The sequence below is a fragment of the Procambarus clarkii genome, chromosome 69, assembly GCF_040958095.1.
Source record: "Procambarus clarkii isolate CNS0578487 chromosome 69, FALCON_Pclarkii_2.0, whole genome shotgun sequence".
NCBI lineage: Eukaryota > Metazoa > Arthropoda > Malacostraca > Decapoda > Cambaridae > Procambarus > Procambarus clarkii.
In genome coordinates this window covers 30,196,305-30,208,457 of record NC_091218.1, presented here as the reverse complement: position 1 = coordinate 30,208,457, position 12,153 = coordinate 30,196,305, and the positions used below count along the sequence as shown (strand labels likewise).

Sequence of the window (12,153 nt, the reverse complement as noted above, 5' to 3'; positions counted from 1 at the left end):
ACTTGCTTAAAATGCAATATTATGCGAAATTCTGAGATTTGAAGGCCAAATCACATATCGTGATATGTGATTTGGCTCCAAATATTCTAATTAAGGATGCTAATAACCTTAAATACTTCATTTTCAATCAACTATTTCTTTCTCGTTTAAATACTGAGTAAGATATTGAAAAGGGGAGGAGTTCTGTTTTTATTGCATATATCGACGTTCCAGCCGGAATAGAGATGTTTTCGTGTACATCTTCCATCGGTAATATAAACGGAAAATCAGGAATATTTTAGTTAATTCTAATGAAAACACATTGTTTTTATCATTTGTATTGGAAACAACATATTCATATGTCTTTTCTTGGATCTAAATAATACGAAACATCGCTCTATTTTTTGAAGTTAAAATCCTCAAATATGGTAAAATAGTTTCTTTTTTCACGTTAATCATGTAGTTTGATATTACGTATATATATTAATTTTTATCAATATTTCGATACTATTTCATTGGCTCCAATGCCGGAGCCAATGATGGGTCCATTAACGGGTCCGTTATTAGCATCCCTCTCTTGAGCCTTTTGCAGCACTCTCTTGAGCCTCTGCATCAGTCTCTTGAGCCTCTGCATCCCTCTCTTCAGCCTCTGCATCACTCTCTTGAGCCCCTTCATCCCTCTATTAAGCCTCTGCATCACTCTCTTGAGCCTCTGCATCACTCTCACGTATCGTGATACTAGATGAAATAGTATCGAAATATTGGTAAAAATGAATATATTTACGTAATATCAAACTACATGAAAAACGTGAAAAAATTAACTATATAGTCATATTTGAGGATTTTAACTTCAAATCATAGAGCGAGGTTTCGTATTATTTAGATCCAAGAAATGACGTATGACAATGTTGTTTCCAATATAAATGATAAAAACAATGTGTTTTCATTAGAATTAACTAAAATGTTCTTGATTTTCCGTTTATATTACCGATGGAAGATGTACACGAAAACATCTCTGTTCCGGCTGGAACGTCGATATATGCAATAAAAACAGAACTCCTCCCCTTTTCAATATCTTACTCAGTATTTAAACGAGAAACAAATAGTTGATTGAAAATGAAGTATTTAAGGTTATTATATAATCAATTATGTGTTTGCATCATTTTTATCGTATATATAATGAATTAATACCTATAAACTGAAAATTCACAAAAACGTGGAAAAACGGCAAAATAGTGCCTAATTCGATGATATTTTGTTTAAATCACATAGAGGAAAAGGGGATGATACACGTCAAAATATTGATTCGAGGATTTTTCGTACGAAACAAAATGCAAGAAAACTTGCTTAAAATGCAATATTATGCGAAATTCTGAGATTTGAAGGCCAAATCACATATCGTGATACTACATGAAATAGTATCGAAATATTGATAAAAATTAATATATATACGTAATATCAAACTACATGATTAACGTGAAAAAAGAAACTATTTTACCATATTTGAGGATTTTAACTTCAAAAAATAGAGCGATGTTTCGTATTATTTAGATCCAAGAAAAGACATATGAATATGTTGTTTCCAATACAAATGATAAAAACAATGTGTTTTCATTAGAATTAACTAAAATATTCCTGATTTTCCGTTTATATTACCGATGGAAGATGTACACGAAAACATCTCTATTCCGGCTGGAACGTCGATATATGCAATAAAAACAGAACTCCTCCCCTTTTCAATATCTTACTCAGTATTTAAACGAGAAAGAAATAGTTGATTGAAAAAGAAGTATTTAAGGTTATTATATAATCAATTATGTGTTTGTATCATTTTTATCGTATATATATTGAATTAATACCTATAAACTGAAAATTCACAAAAACGTCGAAAAACGGCAAAATATTGCCTAATTCGATGATATTTTGTTTAAATCACATAGAGGAAAAGGGGATGATGAACGTCAAAATATTGCTAAATTCGATGATTTTTCGTACGAAACAAAATGCAAGAAAACTTGCTTAAAATGATATATTATGCGAAATTCTGAGATTTGAACGCCAAAACACATATCGTGATACTACATGAAATAGTATCGAAGTATTGGTAAAAATGAATATATTAACGTAATATCAAACTACATGATTAACGTGAAAAAGTCACTATTTTACCATATTTGAGGATTTTAACTTCAAATCATAGAGCGAGGTTTCGTATTATTTAGATCCAAGAAAAGACATATGACAATGTTGTTTCGAATACGAATGATAAAAAACAATGTGTTTCCAATACGGATGATAAAAAACAATGTGTTTCCATATGAATTAACTAAAATGTTATTGATTTTCCGTTTATATTCAACCTGTCCTCTTAAAAAGAACGTCAACATTTGCCGTTTGACTCTACGGCTGTTTTTGGACGTTATTTTGTGTAAAACTACGTCTATTATCGCTTCCATGGACTATCTCTTGTTATACAATGAAATACCACACTCTTATTATTCTATAACTCACTGACTATGCTCTGATATTTGTTCTTCAAGTAAAAATATATATATTTTTGCCTTAATTAGGCCATAATCCAGAAAATTCCAGCCTATCGATCTTTATATTTAGGAAAACATCTAATAAATTTGGAAATGAATTTTTCGTTCGCCGACAGTTGCCTGTTACTATTTAACCCTCTATGCTTTAATGTCGCTGGTCATTGTGACTTTCCCAGGATTTATATAGGTTTCGTAGTAGCATTTAGTCAGACTACAGTAATTTAACTAATGGGAAACCTCTATAGTTGTCGTAAATTAATAATAATCATTTATCAAATAATAAATTAGCAAACATATGCAACATTTTATGTTTACGACTTTTCGGGTAGGCCGTTCTGTTTGTTTACAACCCCAATGGTTCAAAATACACAATACTTTTAATATATAAGTGACTAAGTAAGCTCTAATATATGGTCCTCAATGAAAATTATCGTTTTTTTTGTTAATTTGTCCATAATGAATAAGATTCCTTACTGTTGATCTTTATATTAAGAAAAACATCTAAACAAATTGGTATTGTGTTTTCGTTCAGATAAAGTTTCCAGATACAATTTCCTAGTTATCAATTAATGTAGGTGGTTATTTTAATTCGCGGCTACCAGGGGCTTTCTCCCATTATACAATATAAATGTACTCACTAACTATTCTCTGGTATCTGTTCTTCAAGTAAAATTACCTATTTTTTTGTTTAATTAGTCCATAATTCATAAAATTCCTCCAGGTCGATCTTTATATTTAGGAAACCATCTAATCAATTTGGAATTTAATTTTTCGTTCACCTACAGTTACCAGCTACTATTTCATTGTTATATTTTATGTCGCTGGTCATTACAATTTTCCAAGAATTTAAACAGCTAAACAGCAAGTAGCATCTTGTTAGAGTACAGGAATTTACCTATGGAGAACCTCGATAGCTGCCGAAAATTATTAATGATTATATATGTAATTTAAAATAATGAATTATATACCATTTCTTATGTTACGTCTTTGGCGGGTAGGCGGTTCTACGGGTTTACAACCGAATTGTTTAAAAATCACACTATTTTAAATGTATGAGTCACTAGTATGCTCTGATATATGTTCTGCAATGAAAATAAAGATTGTTTTGTTGTTAATTACTCCATAAATGTGTAATGTGTTAATTCAGTCTAAAATCTTTTTGCAACGTTTATATGCGATATACGTAGCTGGAAACTACCTAATATTTAAAAATAATAGTTACAACATTCTATTAATATATAATGTTGAAATAAATATCACACAAAGTCTGTATATCTGTTTTCAGATGTCTTACAAATTTTCTTTTAAAATAGTATAAATGATTTTTATGAATCTTCAGTAAAAATTATGTTAATTATTATTAATCTAATTGTTATTATTTTAAGTAAAAGAATTGCAAGTATTCGAATAACCAAGGGGTCTCTGTTTGTGTATGAATGCACGGATTGGTTTTTGTTATGAGATGGACGCCTTAGAATGCATGGTGTAGGCGACCTGTGGCTCGCATCCGATCCCACGATCGTCGTCGCCCCTAAATCAACAAAACAGGTATTTAGTATTTACGATTATAATAAGTAATATATCTTTTATAATAATATTGCAGCAGGTGGTGTAGTGGTAGGACACTCGCCTGGCGTTCCGCGAGCGCTATGTTATGGGTTCGTATCCTGGCCGGGGAGGATTTACTGGGCGCAATTCCTTAACTGTAGCCTCTGTTTAACGCAACAGTAAAATGTGTACTTGGATGAAAAAACGATTCTTCGCGGCGGGGATGGTATTCCAGGGTCCTGCCCGAAACGCTACTCGTACTAGTGGCTGTACAAGAATGTAACAACTCTTGTATATATCTCAGGTTAGGGGCTAGGCATTTACACTCTTAGGTCAGCAAACTAGCTAGAAGGTTAGACCATTAGACTCCACTGGTCAATCGGGGCCCTGCATGACTCAGCTTATCCTAACCTAGCCCAGCTTAAACCTTCTTAGCATAGTTTATTATAGCTGTGCATAGTGCTTGCACAGTCTTGCTTATCCTAGTTTACCTCTTCCTAGCCTACCGTAGCCAAGCCTATCCCAGTATACCCTTACCTAGTCTTGCCTTGCTTTTAAACATGACCAGTCCTTCCTACTCTAGCCAAGCCCTGACCAGCTTAGCCAAGCCAATCCCTGCCTAGATTTAGCATAGCCTTGCCTTTTTATTAATATATAGAGGGTACCACCTCTGGTTGAGTTTGTAGGAACCCTCCACTTGTCAGACCATAGAGAAATGATTTTTTTTAATTTAATTTATTTAAAAAATATATCTATATATTTATATATATATATATATATATATATATATATATATATATATATATATATATATATATATATATATATATATATATATATGTATATATATATATATATATATATATATATATATATATATATATATATATATATATATGTCGTACCTAGTAGCCAGAACGCACTTCTCAGCCTACTATGCAAGGCCCGATTTGCATAATAAGCCAAGTTTTCATGAATTAATTGTTTTTCGACTACCTAACCTACCTAACCTAACCTAACCTAACTTTTTCGGCTACCTAACCGAACCTAACCTATAAAGATAGGTTAGGTTAGGTTAGGTAGGGTTGGTTAGGTTTGGTCATATATCTACTTTAATTTTAACTCCAATAAACAAAATTGACCTCATACATAATGAAATGGGTAGCTTTATCATTTCATAAGAAAAAAATTAGAGAAAATATATTAATTCAGGAAAACTTGGCTTATTAGGCAAATCGGGCCTTGAATAGTAGGCTGAGAAGTGAGTTCTGGCTACTAGGTACGACATATATATATATATATATATATATATATATATATATATATATATATATATATATATATATATATATATATATATATATATATATATATATATATATATTATATATCATGCCTGAAATGCTGCGTGTACTAGTGGCTTTACAAGATAGTTCTCATAAAGATAGCATTTTGTGGTTATTCTCTATATCTGGTTCACCTAACAGTAAATAAGTACCTGGGAGTTAGACAGCTGCTATGGGCTGCTTCCTAGGGATGTGTGTGTGTGTTTGTATTCATGTTGAATTTTACAAAGTAGGAAGAGATGTTTGTAAAAAAAAAATCAAATATTTTTGAAAGTATAAATAGATTTGATATTTTTCTTTAATTGTTTATTTCTGCTGTCTCGCCTCCTTTATAAAATGGCATCATTCTTGCTTTTTTAAGGATATCAGGAAAAGTAAGGCACTCGAGAGATTTGTTAACTCCTTTCTAGTGTTGCCTAGCCCAGCCCAGCCTAGACAAGGCAGGCTGGGCATCCTAGCCTAACGCAGCTTAGCCCCCACCTACATGTAGCATCCCAGTCCATCCTAAGTGATCATTACCTTACTGGATGTGTTTTCTCTTCAGCCCTGAATGTAATGTGGTGGAACATAAGCTGATACATATCAGGTCTTAGATAATCTGTACTTCATCCATTTCTTAATAATGTCTCACAAATATTTAAATAATTAAAAAAATTGTATAATAACTTCATATTATTCTTGCAATTTATTTTTGCATTTTTTTATACAAAATTTACATTTTAAAAGATTACCTCTATTTTTAGATTGATGACTTGAAGACTACAGTGCCATCCACAGCAAATCATGGTCTTAAAATATCTCCTAGCAATGACGAGACCAATTTTCACAGAGATCAAATTTTTGCAAAGCAGTAGTAACAGGTAAATATATATATATATATATATATATATATATATATATATATATATATATATATATATATATATATATATATATATATATATATAATATTATATATATAAAATTAACTACTTCATTGCTCAAAGCACCTTCAGACATTCTGAGAGTTGTGCTATTTTATTAATTAATTAATTAGGCTATATTTTAATGTTTTGTAATGTTTTCATTACTTTTTTTGTTTTGAAATATAAATTGTTGAGTTTTGAAACATTTTGACATTAACTATACCTGAATATTTATAAACAAAAAAATACCAGAACTATGTCCTTGACAATTGCACTAAGAATTCTTTGCCAAAATCAGGTGCTCAGTGCAGTAGTTAAAAACTTGAAAGTTGTACCACCTCTGGTGCAAGATTAGGGACCCATAGCCTCAGAGAAGAAAATAGAGAGTACTCAGAGAAGGCCTTGAATAATAGGCAGGCTGTTTGTCTGTGTTTCGACGGTAAGCTTGCTGACACCATATGTAATTACCTAAGTGTAGTTACAGGATGAGAGCTACGCTCGTGGTGTCCCGTCTACCCAGCACTCTTTGTCACATAATGCTTTGAAACTACTGACGGTCTTGGCCGCCACCACCTTCTCACTTAACTTGTTCCAACTGTGTACCACTCTGTATGCGAAAGGAAATTTTTATATATTTCTTTGGCATCTTTGTTTAGTTAGTTTAAATCTATGACCTTTTGTTCTTGAAGTTCCAGGTCTCTGGAAATCTTCCCTATCGATTTTATCAATTCCTGTTACTATTTTGTACATAGTGATTTTATCACCTCTTTTTGTTGTCTTCTAGTTTTGGCATATTTAATGCCTCTGACCTCTCCACATAGCTCTTGCCCTTTAGTTCTGGGAGCCACTTAGTAGCATGTCTTTGCACCTTTTCCAGTTTGTTGATGTGCTTCTTAAGATTCTTGCACCACACAACCGCTGCATATTCTAGCCTTGGCCGAACAAAACTCGTGAACAATTTCTTTAGTATTTTGCCATCCATGTATTTAAACAAAATTCTGAAGTTAGAAAGCGTGGCATAGGCTCCTCACACAACGTTCTTTATGTGGGCCTCAAGTGATAGTTTTCTATCTAGAATCAACCCTGGACCTCTTTCTTTTATCAGAATTATATAAAGATTTCTCACATAATTTGTAGGTTGTGTGGGATCTATGTTCTATTCCACATTCCATAACATGGCATTTATTCACATTAAATTTCATTTGTCAAGTGGTGCTCCATATACTTATTTTGTCCAGGTCTTCTTGAAGGGCATGACAATCATCTAAATTTCTTATCCATCCCATTATCTTAGCATCATCAGCAAACATGTTTATATAATTCTGTATTCCAACTGGTAGATCATTTATGTAGACAATGAACATTTCTGGTGCATGTACTGTGGTACTCCACTTGTGACACTTCTCCAGTCCGATTGCCTCTGATTACTGCCCTCATTTTTCTATCAGTCAGAAAATTTTTCATCCCTGTTAGAAACTTACCTGTCACCCATCCAAAATTTTCTAGTTTCCAGAACAACCTCTTATGTGGAACTCTGTCGAAAGCCTTTTTTATGTCTAGATAGATGCAGTCAACCCAACTACCTTTTTCCTTTAAAATCTCTGTGGCTCAATCATAGAAACTGAGTAAATTCGATACACAGGATCTTCCAGATCGAAAACAATACTGTCTGTGTGATATTATATAATTTCTCTCCAGGTGTTCTACCCATTTAGTTTTTATTATTTTTTTTTCAATCTTTTCACTGTTACACTTGTCAATGATTCAGGTCTATAACTGAGAGAGGTGGGGTCTTCCCTGTTGCCACTTTTGTAGATTGGAACTATGTTAGCCTTTTTCCACATGTTTGCTATGACTCCTGTACACAGGGATGCCTGAAAGATCAGGTGAAGTGGAAGGCTGAGCTCAGATGCACATTCTCTCAGAACCCATGGTGAAACTCCATCTGGACCAACTGCTTTGTTCTTACTTAGCTCCTTTAGCATATTTTCCACTTCATCTCTAAACACTTCTATACGCTCTATGATGTTCTCAGAAATTCTTATTGTGTCTGGTTCTCTTAAGATTTCATTTTGTATAAACACACTTTGAAACTTTTGGTTTAATGTTTCACACATTGCATTATCATTTTCTGTGAATCTGTTTCCTATTTTCAACCTCTGGATATTATCCTTTACCTGCAATTTGTTGTTTATGAATTTGTAGAATAGGCCCAGTTCTGTTTTACATTTATCCATTATCCCTTTTTAAAAATTTCTTTCTGCCTCTTCCCTTACTGCTGTATAGTTGTTTCTCGCATCTTTGTATCGCTGGTATGATTGGGGGTTTGGCTTCTTTCTATATTGATACCTGCTTGATGGGGTTCTGCTCTTCTACTCCCCAAGCCCGGCCCGAGGCCAGGCTCGACTTGTGAGAGTTTGGTCCACCAGGCTGTTGCTTGGAGCGGCCCGCAGGGCCACATACCCACCACATCCCGGCTGATCCGGAACTTCTCTTAGAAAACAGTCCAGTTTTCTCCTGAAGATGTCCACGGTTGTTCCGGCAATATTTCTTATAGTCGCTGGGAGGACGTTGAACAACCGCGGACCTCTGATGTTTATACAGTGCTCTCTGATTGTGCCTGTGGCACCTCTGCTCTTCACTGGTTCAATCTTGCATTTTTTTTCCATATCGTTCACTCCAGTACGTTGTTATTTTACTGTGTAGATTTGGGACCTGGCCCTCCAGTATCTTCCATGTGTATATTATTTGGTATCTCTCTCATCTCCTTTCTAGAGAGTACATTTGGAGAGCTTTTAGACGATCCCAATAATTTAGGTGTTTTATCTCGTCTATGCGTGCCGTATATGTTCTCTGTATTCCCTCTATTTCAGCAATCTCTCCTGCTCTGAAGGGGGAAGTGAATACTGAGCAGTACTCGAGACGGGACAACATAAGTGACTTGAAGAGTACAATCATTGTGATGGGATCCCTGGATTTGAAAGTTCTCATAATCCATCCGATCATTTTTCTGGCCGACGCAATATTTGCTTGGTTATGCTCCCTAAACATTAGATCGTCGGACATCATTATTCCCAAATCCTTGACATGCTGTTTTTCTACTATGGGAAGATTCGATTGTGCTTTGTACCCTGCATTATGTTTCAGATCCTCATTTTTGCCATAAATGAAATTTATCACTGTTAAACATCATGTTATTTTCTGCTGCCCAATCGAAAACTTTGTTGACATCTGTTTGTAGTTTTTCAATGTCTTTCATTCCATTTTTGTGTCTTTTGGTCTGTGGCCCTCTCTCAATTTCTGTTGAACCAATCCTGTTTTCTGGCCCTGCATCTCTGTTTTGGTATGAATGTTTGTGTGCCTTCATTGTATATTTTGCAAAATTTGGCATACATTTAATTTACTTCCCTGTCTAGCTACAAGTCTGCCTAATTACTTATTAAAAAAATTTTGAAGTTCCCCATAGTGACCTCTCTCTCTCTTGAAATCAAGTTTATCAACTGTTTCAATGTCCCCATTTTCTGTGTGTGTGTGTGTGTGTTTGGAGGCTAAGCTTGCTGATACCATGTGTGTGTGTGTGTGTTTGGAGGCTAAGCTTGCTGATACCGTTTGTGTGTGTGTGTGTGTTTAGAGGCTAAGCTTGCTGATACCATGTGTGTATTTGGAGGCTAAGCTTGCTGATACCATGTGTGTGTGTGTGTGTTTGGAGGCTAAGCTTGCTGATACCATGTGTGTGTGTGTGTGTGTTTGGAGGCTAAGCTTGCTGATACCATGTGTGTGTGTGTGTGTGTGTTTGGAGGCTAAGCTTGCTGATACCATGTGTGTGTGTGTGTTTGGAGGCTAAGCTTGCTGATACCGTGTGTGTGTGTGTGTGTGTGTTTGGAGGCTAAGCTTGCTGATACCATTTGTGTGTGTGTGTTTAGAGGCTAAGCTTTCTGATACCGTTTGTGTATGTGTGTGTGTGTTTAGAGACTAAGCTTGCTGATACCATGTGTGAATTTGGAGGCTAAGCTTGCTGATACCATGTGTGTGTGTGTTTGGAGGCTAAGCTTGCTGATACCATGTGTGTGTGTGTTTGGAGGCTAAGCTTGCTGATACCATGTGTGTGTGTGTGTGTTTGGAGGCTAAGTTTGCTGACACCATATGTGTACTCACCTATTTTTACTCACCTGTTTAAATAATAATAGGGGTGTGTACCACCTCTGGTGCAATTGTAGGGACCCACAGCCTTGAAGAAAATAAAGAGTATTCAGAGAAGACCTTGTGGATTCTCACTGAACACTAATCTTTTCTTCTCCTACCACCCCTCTTATTTTGTTTTATGCTGTATTCTATTATATATCATATAAATACATAGCCAAATGGCAATATTTATTATGTCTATACAAAAAAAAGACATCCACTTTATTTTTTTTCTCTCCTTTGTTTCTATGTGGATTTTGTTGTGACTAATGATTCTCCTCCTTTCCCATCAACAGGTCTTCCTCACTGGGCTTGCTCGGCTTTTGTGTTACTGTGAGGGTGCCATCACCGTTTACCCTTCAAGACTGACTCATGCTGGCATTGCATTTGTGGACTTCCCTTCACAGTACACAGTCCTTCTCCATATGGTGATTGTCCAGGGCAAGCAGGGTGTGACTGCCATCTTGGAGAAGCAGGGTCTTTTAATATGAAGAATCTTCCGTCTTCTCTACTTACGCCAGCTTGTGCCAGCCTTGCATTCTTGTTACTTCATGGCCCTTGGGCCTTTTTTATTTATTTTACATAATAATTTTTTTTATTAATACCCGTGTTTCACAAGAGATCCTTAACATCTTAAGCACCAATTGTATTGACTAATGTACGTCTTGTAACCTTTAAGACATAAATAGACAAGACATAGATAAGTGAGTGAATAATACTGAGTGACTAGGTTAGGGCGAGGAACATAGTACAGTGTCTGACTTTGGAAGAATGCCTACTGTTTTAGAAACCTTATTGCCATGATCATAATCGTATGGGTTAAAAAGCATTTGTTGTCACTCCTACACTGTGGCTTGTTGAGCTTGAAACCTTTGCTCCTTGTTCGTGTTACATCTGACCTTTTGAAGAAATTGTATGAATCAATATCCTCCAAATTGTTCAGTATTTTAAAGGCTTCGCTCTATTACTTTCTCATTTGCATATATCTAGATTTAGATTAGATGTTTTATTCAGGTAAAGGTACATACATTGCAGATGAGTTACAAAGGGAAAGACAATGACTAGAGTTCACTAGCTCTATTGGAAGAGAAACGTCTGCAAGACAAGTGTGGGCAAAAATTCAGGTAGCAGCGGCTCACAACGACCCCCAACGGCTTCATTTTGTATCTTCTCCAACTTGCCCATCCTACCTTTACCAAAACAAGAAATGACAGGTGCAGCATAATCAATAAGAAATCTCACAGTACTCAAGTACATCATTCGTAGCACTTGGACTCCCACTCCTTTCCACAGCATGCCAAGGCCTTCAGAGGTTGTAATCTCTTCCGACATTGACTCAACAGTCTGTTCATCTCAGTTTCCAAACTCTCATGGGTATATCCAACATATATGCCCAAATATTTATATATATTAACTCTCTCTATATTTTTACCGTTTATTTCCAATATAATGGGCCTCCGATTTCTACATTCAAACTTTAGTTTTGTCTTCATTAACCACTAGTCCCATGTGGTGACACAGGTTTCCGAAATTGTCCAACACTGTTTGAACCTTTGAAATATCTTTGCCCTGAAACAAAATATCATCGGCATATATGATTGGAGTTACCCAATTTGAGTATTTCTCAGATGCTATCTTATTCATTAGTAC

At 35.1% G+C, this 12,153-nt stretch overlaps 1 long non-coding RNA gene across 1 annotated transcript; it reads left to right on the top strand.

Annotated features, from left to right (window-relative positions):
* Positions 1-3,975: 3,975 nt before the first annotated feature.
* LOC138355939 (uncharacterized) lies at positions 3,976-11,079 on the top strand. Its single transcript, XR_011224072.1, has 3 exons — positions 3,976-4,070; positions 6,160-6,276; positions 10,800-11,079. It is a non-coding gene; the product is annotated as an uncharacterized lncRNA (long non-coding RNA).
* Positions 11,080-12,153: the final 1,074 nt, after the last annotated feature.